Raw genomic sequence first — 12,410 nt, 5'->3', positions numbered from 1 at the left:
TAGTCATTAAATGTTGTGTTCCATTGATTGAAACAATTTGAGGTAATGGAGTTTATAGATTAATGAGATTTCAAGTTTTTATTTTTTTATTTTTTGTAACTATAAGATTTTTAGATCGATGAATTACTTATCTAGTTTTTCTTAAATCACTATCACTCCAGGAGCGGTCTTAGTTGGGACTGTTTGAGATTCCGGGTGGGATTTATTAAATTTCTAGTTGGGCCTTGTTGCTTGCTTTTGCCCAACTGGTGATATTATAAAAACTTATAAAAAAGGATATTGAATTAAACCAAAAAGAAGCATCATAGAGTCCGCTGCTTCAATCAAGCCTCCTATGTAAGGCCTGTTTTGTTTCTTTGGACGCTGGGAATCTTTATTCTGATCAAGAATGGAATGACTCTCATATGTTACCTAAGGAAGCAGACACTAGTATAATTTAGTTATGAATTACAGAGGAAGGCTGCCTTTATTTAGCATAGACATCAAATTCTACTGATTTCTCTAACTGTCATATATTAGTTGTACACTAATAAAAGAAAAAGGCTCGATAGAGTTGTGTTGTTATAAAAACCTTATCAATATTGAATCAGCATCCATTTTCCTTTACTTTTAATTTTTCTCTCTACTTCATAAACATGATGCTTACATAGGCTCTTACCACTTTTGGCATCTGTAATGTGCTCCCCTCATTTTCCTTGATAGATAAAGTCTTTCTGCAATCTCACTTAAAGTGTTGTTGCCAAATTAAGGACCTTGACAAACCCTGTGGAGCTCATAAACCGCTTGAGATCCTTTAAAGAGAATGTTTTTTCTTCATCCCCATATCCTGTTATAATTACTCTTGAAGACCACCTGACACCAGATCTTCAGGCTAAAGTAGCTAAGGTAATATTCGTGTCTTTTGTTTGCAAATTTTGACCTAGTGTTAGAGTATTAATTTTGGTGCTGTGATATAGAATCTCAGTTTGATCTTTAACCCAGTTTTGGTGCATATGTATCATGTTTACATGTTGACTTACTTTGTTGGGCTATCATTTTACAGAATGATAGTGATGCAAGTGAAGATGATGTCGATGATCAAGAGCGGCTTTCAGAAGCATCTGACAATAGGAGCCTAATTGCCATTCATGTTTAAAACTAAGCGCCTTTGTTCAAGAAGGTGAGTTTTAATTCTAATTTTGAACTTCAGTTAAAACTAAAACATCTCCATTTTACATTTTAAACAATTCTTATGTAGAATTTATCATTCATTTAAAATTTTACAAGTCATAATCATTAATTGTAGAAGAATCTGCTGGTAGTTCATATTCTAATGTCTCGATAACTTGAAACAAAATGAAATTTCTTGTAGTTCAATATTTTGAACTTCCTACTTATAAGAAGAAAAAAAATCAGGCTTACCAGATGTACCTAAAAATAATATTTTGTAGCAGTTTAAATCATGGGTAGTCATAAGTTCACGATACTTTTAACTATAATTATATTCTTGTGGTTCATATTCTAATATCTCAATAACCTTGATTGATGCCATCTCGCAGAATCTCTCCCAAAGCAATTCAACAGCCTTTCTTTTTCTTATCCAAAATGCTTTTATTTCTCTCATTCCAAACAATTCAGAAAATACTGGAGATACCACATCTCCAGTATAAGATTAATCTTCCGAAGAGTCACATATTTATTCATCTATTTGTTGTGATATTATAGCTCCTTGGAATGTCTTTCATGTTTTCTGTTTGTGGCTCTGTATATATTGGTACCGTGAATGTTTTTTCTTGGCTTTATACGAAGTCTCTTTTGAGTTTTGCTATGCCAGCTTCCTTGTTGCTGCAGCTGGCTTGCAGAGATTGTTGAACCTTTCGCTGGCCATTGTAGACATATATACTTCTGGTGATGCGATCCTCGCAGAATAGTCGAATTGTTACTTTGTTTGCAGAGTAAAGGTTTGAGTGTGTGTGTGTTTATACATATATGTTCTGCACATGTTAATCCCATCCTCGCTCTTTACAATTTGTAGGTATCTGAAGATACAAGTGAGTTGTGAAACACTTGATTGTATAAAATAGGCCAAAGGACTATTTCCCACCCAAAGTATGCATATTTCATAAGTTTCCCCCCATTAATTTTGAAAATCTCATTTACCTACCCATGGGCTGTTAAAATTAACTGAGTCTGTTAGTTATATCATTTTTTCCTCCTAAATCCCAAAAACTAACAATTTCACCCCAATCCAAGTTTTAAAAAATAGCATTTTCCCCCATAGGGTTTCCAGTTTTTAGATTCAATTTTTCGGTGCCGTTTCTTCCTCTCCGATACGGTCTTCTTCCGGCGGCTCTCCTAGGAGAGGTCATCAACAAAGACGAGGTCTTCGTTGACAACGAAGACTCAGTCCTCGTCGATGAAGACCGAGTCTTCGTCGACAACTACTCCTAAGAGAGCCGCTCGAAGGAGATCGCATTAAAGAGGAAGAGCCGTCGCCTAGAGGTCACCAGAGAGAAAGAAACGACGTCAGAATATTGAATCTAAAAAATTGAAAACCCTAGGGGGAAAAATGCTATTTTTTAAAACTTTGGTTAGGGAAAATTGTTAGTTTTTAGAGTTTATGGGGGGAAAATAAATCGAATTTAAGTTTATTTTTTATAGGGAAATTTTAAAAAACGGCCAAAATGCCCTCCCATTAAACAAAAATACCCAAAATCACTATTTCCAAGCCAAAATGCCCAAAATCACTGTTCCAAAAAAAAATGCCTATGACTTTTTTTAATACCAAAACTACCCTTCCCCTCATATTTATATAACTCTCCCACTTACTATGGGGTTTTAATGTAATTTTAGATAAATATGAGGGGTTTTTGGATATTTTATATTATAAAGGCATTTTGATATTTATTTATTTATTTCAAACTTTTTCTAAAATGTCAAAATTACCTTTCCCTTTATTTATATAACTCCCCTCACTCATTATGGGGGTTAAAATAATTTTAGATAAATATAAGGGGTTTTTAGATATTTTACATTGTAAAGGCATTTTCATATTTATTTGTTTATTTCAAACTTTTTCTAAAATGTCAAAATTACCATTCCTCTCATCTATATAAACCCTCCTCACTCATTTTATTTACACACACTTCTCATATCACTCAAACACTCACTCTCACTTTCATTTTTTTTCAACATCAATTAGTAGGGATTCGTTCGGACGGGAGAAGTTCGTATTTTTGTGTTCGACTCGAAAAAATACTATTTATCAAAAAAAGGTATTTATGTCTATCTTAGTCTAAAACTTAATTTCATTTGTTAAGTTTAGTTTTTATGCCATAATATGGGGGTTAAATGCAATGTTTCACAAGTATAGGGTATTAAATGTAATTTAGGATAAATATGGGGGTTTTTAGATATTTTACATTATAAAGGCATTTTGATGTTTATTTATTTATTTATTTAATTACTTTTTCTAAAATGTCAAAATTACCCTTCCTCTCATCTATATAAACTCTCCTCACTCCCTTTATTTACACACACTTCTCCTATTACTCAAACACTCACTCTCACTTTCATTTTTATTCAACATCAATTAGTAGGGATTCGTTCGGACGGAAGAAGTTCGTATTTCTGTATTCGACTAGAAAAAATACTATTCATCAAAAAAAGGTATTTATGTCAATCTTAGTCTAAAACTTAATTTCATTTGTTAAATTTAGTTTTTATGCCATAATATGGGGTTTAAATGCAATGCTTCACAAGTATAGGGGGTTAAAATAATTTAAGATAAATATGGGGGGTTTTAGATATTTGACATTATAAAGGCATTTTGATATTTATTTATTTATTTATTTAATTACTTTTTCTAAAATGTCAAATGAAATGTTATTAAAATTAGGGCGCATTTTCATATTAAACATGGTAGACGCATTATAATTGAAATTATAGGTTTTTTCGAGTTTCACTCCTTTAGGATATATCAATTCACATTTTCCAGATTTTTACAGAATTTTTCGATTGTTGCCATACTAGGGTATTTCAACTTTTAAATTCTGAATTTCAGTTTCGTTTTTTCGAATTTCATCCCTTTAGGATATATCGATTCGTATTTTTAAGATTTCTGAAGAATTTTTCGATTGATGTTAATCTAAGGTATTTCAACTTTTAGAATTCAAATTTCAATTCTGTTTTTTGAATTTCACCGTTTTAGGATATATCAACTTGTATTTTTCAGATTTTCGAAGAATTGTTCGATTATTACCATTATAGGGTATTTCAACTTTTAGAATTTGAATTTCAGTTCTGTTTTTTTGAAATTTATCGTTTTAAGATATATCCACTAGTATTTTCCAGATTTCTGAAGAAATTTTTTATTATTGACATTTTAAAGCATTTCAAAGTATAGAATTTGAATATCTATTTCAAAGTATAGATATTATAAAAACGTTTTAAATGGAACGTTACAAACACATAGATGCATTTTGAGGGGTAAAATAACATACGAAAGTGTTATATAAATTGTCAAATAATTATAGGGGGATAAATAAATTATTAGAAAAATATTAGGAGTTTTTCTTAATTATTAATAATTATACGACTGTTTTTCATAGTTAATATTGATTTTTTTATTATAAATGAATAATTATCTTCAAAAACTGGTCATTGCAGGATTCATAATTAAAATGGATGGTTATGCATTAGTTCGTTATCAGGAAGAATGGATTCAAGGTCGCAACAACACAATGAAATATGTTGGAGGAGCCAAACAATTGATTAAAATCCCTTATGGAACAACATTCGAGGGATTTATTGAGCTTTTGACGGAGTCTTGCAGTATTGATCAAATGAAAAACTACATTCAAGTATCAATGAAGCCAAGAAAAATTGAGCTCGACGGCCCCATCCAGATCCAAAATGATGAAGATGTCCAGGGTCTTCTTGATATGTCCCAGTACTTTCAGGAATGTATTCCTGTATTTGTTACATGTACCCCAATTGAAGGGCAGGAGGATGAAGATGAAGATGAAGATGAAAACGAAAGTAGTTGGGTCAAAAAAGAATATGATTTGGAAAAGTTGATTGATTTCAGTAATGACCCGTTGTATATTGCAAACTCATGGGCTCATGGAGAAAAAGATATAGTTCCCTATTGGGGTGACTTTGATGGAAATGATATGTCCGACATTCCTTCAGAAGATGTAGAGCCTGAGTATATGGCATCAGTTACCGAGGGTATAGATAGTTTACAGCTTGAAGATCCTATTTCAGGTGGTGGAAATTATTCTGGGTCATTTTTTGACAATGTCCCCACTGATCCATTTAGGTGGCTTCCTGATTTTCCTCCACAGCCATCAACATCATCAGGTAGTTCCAGATCGATCCGAGAGGAGCATGGTGTCAAGATATGGGATATTTTTCATAATAAAGTCCAATTGAAAGATGCTGTGAAGCAATTCGCCTTACTTAAAGGATTTCAATTTGGTGTCAAAAAGTCTGACAAGAAACGGTGGGAAATTAAGTGCACAGTCGAAAATTGTAAGTGGTATATACATGCAACCAAGTCCACTGTTGGTGATGTGTGGGGTATCAACTCTATGAATCCTACCCACACATGTTTAGTTGATCAAATCTTGCCACATCACAGACAAGCTGGCGCCCGAGCTTTAGGTCAATTAATGAGATCAAAGTTTGTGATGATTGATCGAATTTATCGACCTAAAGAAATAATTGTAGACATCGCCGATCGATATAAAATTGATATTTCCTACTCACAGGCTTGACGGGCAAGAAATTGGGCTATCAATTCATTGAGGGGTTCACCGGAGGAATCTTTTATGTTGTTACCAGATTATTGTTACAATTTACAATGTACTAATCCGGGCACCGTTACTGCTATTGAAACAGATGATGAGCATCGATTTACAAATTTTTTCATGGCGTTAGGATGTTCCGTTCGTGCGTTTAGTCAATATCTTCACCCCGTTATTTGCATTGACGTTGTTTTCCTTAAAGGTCGATATCTGGGGCATTTATTTATTGCGGTGGCTCTTGATGGAGATACCCGAAACATGTCCTCCCAAATAGTCGTAGCTGATCTGGGGTCAATGTAGCAGTAATCCGAGATAATGCGGCACGCTGTGCACGACATATCGTCTCTGCCCAGAAGTGTCTGGTCTAGTCGGGGATTCGCAGCTCGCTGCCAACCCGTCTTCTTTTGCGAGAAATATCCTGAGACAATGTAAAAAATTCGTTAGACATGAGTAAAAACAAATATGTAAACAAATGTATACATGGAAAAACATCAAAAGATGAAAAATATCAAATAATCAAAAAGGAAATGACAAAACTTAAAAAACAAGATTTAACTGCCTGATAACGGAATTAAAATTTGAATTCTAAAAGTTGAAAAACCCTAGAATGGGAACAATCGAAAAATCTTTCGAAAATCTAAAAAATACGAGTCGATATATCTAAAAACGGTGAAATCTGAAAAAACAGAACTGAAATTTGAATTCTAAAAGTTGAAAAACCCTAGAATGACAACAATCAAAAAATCTTTCAGAAATCTGGGAAATACGAGTCCATATCTCGTAAAACGATTAAATTCGAAAAAATAAAACTGAAATTTGAATTCTAAAAGTTGAAAAACTCTAGAATGGCAACAATCGAAAAATCCTTCGAAAATCTGGAAAATACGAGTCCATATCTCGTAAAACGGTTAAATTCGAAAAAATGAAACTGAAATTCGAATTCTAAAAGTTGAAATACCCTAGAATGGCTACAATCGAAAAATTATTCAAAAATTTGAAAAATACGAGTCCATATCTCGTAAAAAGGTGAAATTTGAAAAAACAGAATTGAAATTCGAATTCTAAAAGTTGAAAAACCCTAGAATGGGAACAATCAAAAAATCCTTCGAAAATCTGAAAAATACGAGTCGATATCTTGTAAAACGATGAAATTCGAGAAAACGAAATTGAAATTCGAATTCTAAAAGTTGAAAAACTCTAGAATGACAACAATCGAAAAATCCTTCAGAATTCTGAAAAATACGAGCCCATATCTCGTAAAACGGTTAAATTCGAAAAAATGGAACTGAAATTCTAATTCTAAAAATTGAAATACCCTAGAATGACAACAATCGAAAAAGTCTTCGGAAACCTGAAAAATACGAGTCAATATCTCGTAAAACGGTGAAATTGGAAAAAATGGAATTGAAATTCGAATTCTAAAAGTTGAAAAACCCTAGAATGGGAACAATCGAAAAATGCTTCGAAAATCTGAAAAATACGAGTCGATATCTTGTAAAACGGTGAAATTCGAATTCTAAAAGTTAAAAAACTCTAGAATGGCAACAATCGAAAAATCCTTCAAAATTCTGGAAAATACGAGCCCATATCTCGTAAAACGGTTAAATTCGACAAAATGGAACTAAAATTCTAATTCTAAAAGTTGAAAAACCTTAGAATGACAACAATCGAAAAATCCTTCGAAAACCTGAAAAATATGAGTCTATATCTCGTAAAACAGTGAAATCCGAAAAAACGGAACTGAAATTCGAATTCTAAAAGTTGAAAAACCTTAGAATGGAAACAATCGAAAAATCCTTCGAAAATCTGAAAAATACGAGTCAATATCTCGTAAAACGGTGAAATTGAAAAAAACGGAATTGAAATTCAAATTCTAAAAGTTGAAAAACCCTAGAATGACAACAATCAAAAAATCCTTTGTAAATCTGAAAATACGAATCAATATATCGTAAAACGGTGAAATTCGAAAAAACGGAATTGAAATTCGAATTCTAAAAGTTGAAAAACTCTACAATGGCAACAATCGAAAAATCCTTCAGAAATATGGAAAATACGAGTCTATATATCGTAAAACGGTTAAATTCGAAAAAATGGAACTGAAATTCGAATTCTAAAAGTTGAAATACCCTTGAATGGCAATAATCGAAAAATCCTTCGGAAATCTAAAAAATACGAGTCCATATCTCGTAAAACGATGAAATTCGAAAAAACGGAATTGTAATTCGAATTCTAAAAGTTGAAAAACTTTAGAATGGCAACAATCGAAAAATCCTTCGAAAATTTAGAAAATACGAGTTGATATCTCGTAAAACGGTTAAATTCAAAAAAATGGAACTGAAATTCGAATTCTAAAAGTTGAAATACCCTAGAATGGCAACAATCGAAAAATTCTTTGGAAATCTGAAAAATAAGAGTCCATATCTCGTAAAACGGTGAAATCCGAAAAAACGGAATTGAAATTCGAATTCTAAAAGTTGAAAAACCCTAGAATGGGAGCAATCGAAAAATCCTTCGGAAATCTGAAAAATACGAGTCCATATCTCGTAAAACGGTGAAATTCGAAAAAACGGAATTGAAATTCGAATTCTGAAAGTTGAAAAACCCTAAAACAGAAAAAACGGATATAAAATTCGAAAATTACACAATCAAAAACCCTAGATAAGAAAATTCTCAATTTACCCCCTCATGAAAACTCCAAGTTTAAACGGGTCCATTATGTTCTAAGGAATTTCACCGGCTTCCCAATATTTTAAAAAAGCTACTTTACCCCCGTAAAAACAGCCAATCTTGGCTAAAAGTGGGACGCACGATTTTGACGTGGGAAACACTGTTCCCACGTCGGAATGCCGATCTCTTCGGCAGTCATTTTCGGCCAAATTTTGGTCTTTTCAGCCTCCGATTTTCACATAAATCAAATCTACACGTTGTATAACACAAAACCCCTCAATTAATTCAACAAAAAACAACCAAGAATCAAAACATTTTAAGCATTATTCAAACCGTAAACCCTAAAATTTCAAACCGAAAAATCTCAATAATATGAGCAATAACTTGATCCAAACAAGATTACGGGAGATATACTAACCTTCTTTGCCATTTGCGGATGCCGAAAATCACGAAAATCGACGGAAATCTGGTTGGTCGTGGGATGAACGTGGTGACAGGAAAAGTTTTGAAATTTGAAAGAAATGCACAGTAAATTCGCAAATATTAACGTGGGAAATAAGAAATTTGGCTGTATTTATATATAGGGACATTTTCGTAATTTCGCCAAACTCACGTTTACGTGACAAATTTCAAAAAAACCCGACGTGGGCTAATGCGTCTCCCATGACTCCCCAATAGTTTTAAAAAGCTAATTTACCCCCCTAAATTTGGCTGAACGTGGGATGCATGATTTTGACGTGGGAAACACTGTTCCCACGTCGGACTGCCGATCTTTTCGGCCAAATTTTGATCGTTTCAGCCTCCGATTTTCACATAAATCGAATCTACACATTGTATAACACAAAACCCCTCAATTAATTCAACAAAAACAACCAAGAATCAAAACAATTTAAGCATTGTTCAAACCGTAAACCCTAAAATTTCAAACCGAAAAATCTCAATCAAATCTCAATAATATGAGTAATAACTTGATCCAAACAAGATTAAGGGAGATGTGATAACATTATTTTCCATTTTCGGTTGTCGGAAAGCAAGAAAATCGGCGGAAATGACGTTCGTCGTGGGATTGCCGTGGGATGTGGAAAAAATTCGAATTTTCTTTGAATTGTACAGTGAAAATTTGCTGTGTTTATATATGGGGGCAGTTTCGTCATTTCACAAAACTTGGGCATTTTTGCTTAACCCTGAATTTTTTAGGCAATTTCGCTTAGACCCCTTTAATTTTGCCTAGTTTTTAAAATTTCCCTTTTTTATAATACAGACAAAATGACGATTTTACCCTTGAAATCGTTAGTTTTAACCATGCATGAGTAGGTAAATGAGATTTTCAAAGTTAACTAGAGGAAACTTGGGAAATGCGCATACCTTGGGTGGGAAATAGTCCTTCGGCCTATAAAATACATAGATTCTTATATTACTTGTAACAACTTTTTAGTTTTTATTATAGAGCGTGACTAATATAATAGGAAATTTATAGTTTTTTTTAATTTTTTATAATTGTGGATCATAAGGAGATTTTGAGATAATTGTAATTAGAACATAGTCAATGTCAATGATCATATTTTGAATCAAAATTTTATTATCAATATTTTCATAACGATGAATATATTCATCATTGATATTATGTTTAGTAATAGGTAAATTTTATTATCAATATTGTTATAAAGATGAAGATATTCATAATATCAACGATGAGGATATTCATCATTGATATTATGTTTAATGGCCGATAAATATTACTATAACGACAAGAGAAGTTATTATTGATATTATTTTTAATGATTGATAAATGTTATTATAACTACAAAGATATTCATCATTAATATTATGTATCGTGATAGGTAAATATTGTTATAACTACAAATATATTTATCGTTGAAATTACTATTTTTAGCGACGAGATTTAAACTTCTCATTATTTATATTAACGATTAGACTTTTTTTTCATCGTTAATACTTTAATGGTGAAAGTTATAATGACGAGCAACGATGATATTTTTTCTGTCATTAAAACTCTTTAACGATAAAAAATAGATTTTTAATGACTAATTTTCCTTTTGTTACAGTCCAATTGTTTTGTAGTGTTTATTCTTACTGCAAAATCACTTCTTAAATCACAAAGATTAATCTTAGGCGAGTTGAAGAGGGTTTGCAAATTCTTTGTAAGCTTGCATCATTATTGCTTTTGAAAGATGAGTAAGGTCCATAATATAGGAATGAAGAACATCCTCTCTGTAACACCTTAAATCAAAATTTAATATGTGATGATTAAATGTGGGAACGTGTCCATGGTCCCCGTGGAATGATCTGGTTTTAATGTACCGAGAAGAGATGTTGCTTCTTATGCATCATGATGTTACAGTGTCATGTCAACATCTGGATTTTGCATGGTCCTTGCAGTAAATGTGTTGTTTCTAGAAATGGCTTCTCGTGGGTTTAAAGCACTTGGCCTTCTTAATACAAATTAATTAAAGGCTGCATTTGATCGCTGAAGAATTATCTTTTTTTTTTTTTTTAATGTTTCATTTATTGCAATGAATATAATAACATGAACATCAAATATGTTACAACATATATAGCAATATTATATTATCTAATTTATATAAATAAATAAGTATATATTTATACCTGTTATCACTTTATTAATTATTATTTTATTTTTAATTTAAAATTATTTAATCATAAATGATATACATCAAATATATAATTATTTGTGTATTTAAAATAAATACATATAAATTTATTATTCACCATAATGGGCTTTTATGCAAGGAAAATTTAAAAAAATGGCCAAAATGCCCTCCCATTAAGCAAAAATGCCCAAAATCACTATTTTCAAGCCAAAAAGTCCAAAATCACTGTTCAAAAAAAAATGCCTATGACTTTTTTTGAATACCAAAATTACCCTTCCCCTCATATTTATATAACTCTCCCACTCACTATAGGGGTTAAATGTAATTTTAGATAAATATAAGGGGTTTTTAGATATTTTACATTATAAAGGCATTTTGATATTTATTTATTTATTTCAAACTTCTTTTAAAATGTCAAAATTACCCTTCCCTTCATTTATATAACTCTCCTCACTCACTATGGGGGTTAAATGTAATTTAGGATAAATACGGGGGGTTTTTAGATATTTTACATTATAAAGGCATTTTCATATTTATTTATTTATTTCATTACTTTTTCTAAAATGTCAAAATTACACTTCCCCTCATCTATATAAACTCTCCTCACTCATTTTATTTACACACACTTCTCATATCACTCAAACACTCACTCTCACTTTCATTTTTTTTTCAACATCAATTAGTAGGGATTCGTTCGGACGAAAGAAGTTCATATTTTTGAATTCGACTCGAAAAAATACTATTCATCAAAAAAAGGTATTTATGACAATCTTAGCTTAAAACTTAATTTTATTTATTAAGTCTAGTTTTTATGTCATAATATAGGAGTTAAATCAATGCTTGACAAGTATGGGGGGTTAAATGTAATTTAGGATAAATATGAAGGGTTTTTGGATATTTTACATTATAAAGGCATTTTCATATTTATTTATTTATTTCATTATTTTTTCTAAAATGTCAAGATTACCCTTCCCCTCATCTATATAAACCCTCTTCACTCATTTTATTTACACACACTTCTCATATCACTCAAATACTCACTCTCACTTTCATTTTTTTTTCAACATCAATTAGTAGGGATTTGTTCGGACGAAAGAAGTTCATATTTCTGAATTCGATTTGAAAAAATACTATTTATCGAAAAAAGGTATTTATGTCAATCTTAGTCTAAAACTTTATTTTATTTGTTAAGTCTAGTTTTTATGTCATAATATAGGGGTTAAATAAATATTTGACAAGTATGGGGGGTTAAATGTAATTTAGGATAAATACGGGGGGTTTTTGGATATTTTACATTATAAAGGCATTTTCATATTTATTT

The 12,410-nt window shown here is 31.5% G+C and overlaps 1 long non-coding RNA gene across 1 annotated transcript; it reads left to right on the top strand.

Moving 5' to 3' along the window:
• Nucleotides 1–649: 649 nt before the first annotated feature.
• Nucleotides 650–2,095, top strand: LOC123222372. The gene is made up of 3 exons (XR_006503618.1): nucleotides 650–885; nucleotides 1,043–1,159; nucleotides 1,831–2,095. It is a non-coding gene; the product is annotated as an uncharacterized LOC123222372 (long non-coding RNA).
• Nucleotides 2,096–12,410: the final 10,315 nt, after the last annotated feature.

This window comes from Mangifera indica, chromosome 8 (genome assembly GCF_011075055.1).
Source record: "Mangifera indica cultivar Alphonso chromosome 8, CATAS_Mindica_2.1, whole genome shotgun sequence".
NCBI classification, from domain to species: Eukaryota; Viridiplantae; Streptophyta; class Magnoliopsida; order Sapindales; family Anacardiaceae; genus Mangifera; species Mangifera indica.
The sequence above is the reverse complement of the archived record's forward strand: the minus strand, read 5'-3'. Positions and strand labels throughout refer to the sequence as shown.